Source organism: Lithobates pipiens, unplaced genomic scaffold (assembly GCF_037356315.1).
Source record: "Lithobates pipiens isolate NorthernLeopardFrog02 unplaced genomic scaffold, aLitPip1_a1.2 Scaffold_1, whole genome shotgun sequence".
Taxonomy (NCBI): Eukaryota; Metazoa; Chordata; class Amphibia; order Anura; family Ranidae; genus Lithobates; species Lithobates pipiens.
In genome coordinates this window covers 174,332,012-174,337,222 of record NW_027507685.1, presented here as the reverse complement: position 1 = coordinate 174,337,222, position 5,211 = coordinate 174,332,012, and the positions used below count along the sequence as shown (strand labels likewise).

At 38.2% G+C, this 5,211-nt stretch overlaps 1 pseudogene; it reads right to left on the bottom strand.

The window, feature by feature from the left end:
• Positions 1–1,798: 1,798 nt before the first annotated feature.
• Positions 1,799–2,716, bottom strand: LOC143987540 (olfactory receptor 6C74-like; annotated as a pseudogene).
• Between the last annotated feature and the right edge of the window lie 2,495 nt (positions 2,717–5,211).

The following is a 5,211-nucleotide window of genomic DNA, read 5'->3' as shown; positions in this document are numbered from 1 at the left end:
GCAAGAAAATGTATGTGTTAAAAAAATAAAAAGAGCATTTGAAAGTATTGAGGCAGGCCCTTACACTACATGCTTTGGTGAATTCGTCCATAAATGTCATCATGAAAAAGGTAGGTATAGTGTGTATTGGGTTGGGTCAAGCCATCAGATAGAGGATTGCTATCAGCTGAGCTAGCAGTTGGGGAGAGGGGGTTACTAATGAGTTTGGCACAACTCCAAAAATAAAAAAAAGGTCACTTTGCATGAACTGAAGCACACACATCACATTTGTAGAGATTTTAGGGGGTGTTTAGGGGAAAGCAATACTATGGAGCTGCCAAAAGACATTGTTAAGTGACTAGACTATAGTTTTATGGGCCAAGATGAGCATGGTGGGGAAGTTAGTGAGGCAAATATGCATGAGAACAAAGGGGCAGAGTATATGAATTAGAGCATATTGCAATGATGGTAATTAGGGAATGAGGAAAGAAATGCAAGACATTAGCAATCATGAAATACATAGAATGTGATGTTTAAGGATAAAACTTAGCATAATATAGTCCTTCTGCAGGAGCTGAATGATGGCAGAACAGGTCTCTGGAATAATGATCCCAAAAGCCTGGGGGGAGATGCCTGTAGAGAACTTGAGGTCTTGAAGACTTCTCCCTATTGCCAAGTAGCGCAATGTGGCAATGAGCCTCTGCTCCGGAGTGATGGCTTGCCACATGCAGGTATCCTGCCTGGTGATATAAGGGGTCAGCAAAGCCAGCAGATGGTGAAAAACGGGGTCCGTCATACTGAGAAAAATACAGAAATGATCAGGATTATTCTCGCGGATCTCACGGAGCAAAGGCATGTGAGAGAACTGATGACGCTGGCGCAACCAATTCTTGGTCCACAAATGCCTCCCCTCCCTGTTCATGGACCGGGCTTGTGTCAAAGTCAAAGTAAGAACCCCAACACTAAGCCCCTGCACAGCACAAACTGTATGACGAGTACGTAGACGAAACATGTTTTGAAAACGGTCGGCTGGTCAGAACGGACAACAGAAAGCACCGATAAACAGCAAGGCCTGAAAGAACGACCTGAATAGCGGAAGCAAGCAGACAATAAAAAATGCCTTTCAAAGCGTACTATACCAAGATATAGTCCACAATGAGAAGCAAATACTTAATGACTGCACGCACTGATTATCAGATACGCAAAGACAAGCACAAACTGAAGAGCAGTAGCGATCTGAATCAATAATCTGAAAAGCGCGAATCGTCTCTCACAAAACTTCTACTAACACGCGATAGACACGAGATCAGCAGAAGGAGCCCAAAGGGTGCCGGACGTGGTGCTGAACTTCCTTTTTCTACTCCCGCCGTACACGGCTTACATCACTGCGTTCTTGGCAACCGCTAAATCAGACAACTTGGTCCGACCGTGTGTATGCAACAGTTTCGGACACAATCCGTCGGACTAAATCTGACGGACAAAATCCGACGGATTTGGTTGGCAGAATCTCCGACCGTGTGTACAGGGGCTAAGGATTCATTCTGATCAAGGAAGAGATTTTGAAAGCCTACTAATACATCAGTTGTGCAAGTTGCTGGGCATCAGGGAGGAGGGGGGGGGGATGTTCCTCCAGCAACGGCAGCTCACTTTTTGACTGTCTAACTAAAATTCTCTACAAAGCCATATTAATTATAAAGCAATGTCCGCCCTCTGGCTCATTCAGTTGTGTGAAATGTAAATCTTTTTTCAAAATGTTGTTTTAATAAATAATAAAATGATGTGTGCAGATACTAAATATTCAATTTAAAGCAAAACCACATTAGCTGAGGCTCATTTTCAAAGCTCTTTTAACATCTTTGTTTTTTAGGCTGTAAATGAATGGATTTAGCATAGGGATTGCAGCAGTATTAAATAAAGATAAAAGCTTCTTAGACTCCAGGGTACTAGATAGGTTTGGTGTCAAATATTGGCTGGCTACAGTAGTGTATAGCAAAATCACAACTGTGAGGTGTGAGGAACATGTGTAGAAGGCCTTACGCCTTCCAGTACTTGTAGAGATCTTCAATATTGCATTTATTATAAAAATATAAGGGATAAAGGTCAGGACAAAGGGCATAAAGATCATAGGAAGCAACCCTTCAATCAGGAATAGAAGTTCCAAAACAGTCGTATTATTGCAGGAAATTTTCATTAAGGGGACAATGTCACAAAAGAAGTGGTTGATTTCTATTGTGGAATAGCAAGTATAGCTGAATACTATACAAAAAAGAGGGAGGATTTGGCAAAACCCCAACATCCAGCTGAGTGAAGCTAAGAGAGTGCACATTCTACTGTTCATGATCCTGTGATAATGCAAAGGCTTACATATTGCTACATAGCGATCATAACTCATGGAGGACAGTATTAATAATTCAATACTACCAAGGGATCCAAACAAATACGTTTGTATCATACACTGGGAAAATTGAACCGTTTTATCTCCAGTAATAAAGTTTAGAAGAATTCTTTGCAAGGAAACAGTAGAACAAGAGATATCTAGCACAGACAAGTTACCCAAGAAGAACTACATAGGTGTGTGGAGCACTGGATGTCGGCAGGCAATGAGAATGGTCAGATTACCACTCAGAGTTATAAGATATATAAGGAAGACCAGAAGGAAAATTGGAAACTGCAACTTGGGGACATCAGAGATCCCTTTGATGATGAAATATTTGATAGTTGTCTGATTTACAAGCATTCAGACATTGTGCACTTTATATCTGAAATTAATCAAAAGTACATTTTTAAGTAAATTTTATTGCACCTCACCCCATGATGTGTTTATGAAATTTTTTGTAAATTGCAGCTATTCATTTTTTGCTCATGATTATTTATTAGGATTATTTAATCAATGCTTATAAACTATTAAGCCAAGTAACAATACCGTGTAATGTTCTGTCACAAGCTATATAACTGGTAACAAAAAAAGTATGTGTTATATAAGAAAAAAATCTAGAATTTAAGAAGGTAACTTGGTATAATTTAAACTTGTTTTTCTAGATAATTCATGTAACCTTACGACATATAAATGTGTTAAAAAATGTTCTTCCATTATAATATTTATTAGCAACCAGTTAAAATGAACTTCTCTTGTGTGCTTCCCTTTTCCCTGTTAATTATACCATTGAATCTATTTGATAGGTGCAAAACATTTATGGTGATTTTGCCAGTGATCTTGTCCACTACAGGACCACACCAATCTATGTACTTTGCAAGAACACATGGGGGGTTTCCAGTGGTCCTGTCATATTTCTGCTGCCCTAATACAGTTTGGAGAATGAATGAAGGACAAGAAGTGTTTTATTGGCATGATTACCAAGGGAAAATAAACCAAAAAAAAAAGTCTGACAGAAAGAAAACAAATGCAGTTACCACATCTAAGCATTAGTAAGCAAAATGATAGCACACTTTTGGTTTCAGATTCAGTTACAATTTACATACTAAGAAGCAGGTTTCGGTTGACTCAATAGACGTGTCTTTTTTTCAATGTGACTACGGGGTTGATTTACTAAAATAGGAGCGTACAAAATCTAGTGCAGCTCTGTATATAAACCAGATCAGTTTCCAGATTTTATTGTCAAAGCTTAATTAAACAAGTTGATTGGTTTCAATGCAAAGCTGCACCAGATTTTGCACTCTCCAGTTGGCATTGCTCTAATTACGTCCTCTGGTTTCCTCAAAATAAAATAAAAACAAAAAAATTATAATCTAATATAAAGAAGACACATTTTCACAACAAATTTATGAAGACGGTTTAATTTTATCTCAGCATTAATATTCCTTTCATATCAAACCTGTATCAGAGGTACTGAATCTGACTGACTGTAGCAATGTGAGTATATATTGCTTATATTAGCATTTGACTCCCTAGCTGGTCTCAAAGGTTCACATTATCAGATAATTAGAAATATGGCAATTATAATCTAAGAGGTCATTAAAATTGTCCTACTGTTTGTGTACATGTTATTCATATGTATATATTTTAAACAAACAATATATTATGATGTAATATTTTTAAAATACCATTTTATTGTAGTTAAGATACATAGAGAGTACAGCATTGTAACAATGTACAAAAAAAAATTGTACGCAAATGGGGACTTTGCTGTCAATCTCTAGGCTATAATACTGGCAGTTAGGTACATTATGGCCTGATTCAATTAAAAATACAGTGTTTAGGTTAAATTGTTGAGTCTTGAAGAATATTGCAAAATGCTGGGAAGAATACTATAGCAAAAGGAGCTGCCATATACGTTGTAGATTCAGAGTGTAACTTACTATCTTGGGTTTTCCAGTGAATCAAGTTCAGCAACAAAGATTACTTAGCTTTCTCACTACCCTCTGCCAGGACTCCTCCAGGTTGGACAAGAGGGAGTGAATCTAATTTTGTAAAAAAAAAAAAAAATTCTGTCCACTGCAAACTCATTGACCTTTTATACACGCACACTAATTAAACAGATCACAGGTGAGGATGGTTACCTTTAACCTCCCTGGCGGTGATCCCAAGTCTGGCTCGGGTTGGGATTTTAGTTCCATGACCGGTAACCCCGAGCCAGACTTGGGATCACATCCCTGGATCCAGCGATGTCCTCCACGCTGTGTGATCGAGCTGTCCTCCGCTCGATTCACACAGTGCCCGAATGCCGCCGAGCTCCGTTCCCTGCGACATTACGGCGCACGGGAGCGGAGATCGGTGCCAAATTAAAAAAAGTAAATACACACAAAACACACACAGTACTGTGATCTTACAGATTACAGTACTGTATAAAAAAATTACACACCCCCTTTGTCCCTAGTGGTCTGTGCAGTGCCCTGCATGCACTTTTATATTATAAATACTGTTTTTTCTGCCTGGAATTTGGAGATTGTCCATAGCAACCAAAAACTGTCCCTTTATGTCAAAAGTGATTTTAGACGAACTAGTAAACAGCGATAATAAATTATAATCACTTGCAGAATTGAGCGATAGCGATTTGTTGGGAAATTTGTCATTAAACACTAAATCTAATGACAGCAACAATTCTGCAAATTAGCAAATTTCTGTGTTTTTGGATTTGATTACATTATTGAATAATTGTTATTATTATTATTATTATTATATTATAAACTTTATCATACCCGGGATGTCTGCTAGACTCTGTTTTTTTCTGCCTGAAATTTGGAGATTGTCCATAGCAACCAAAAAGTGTCCCT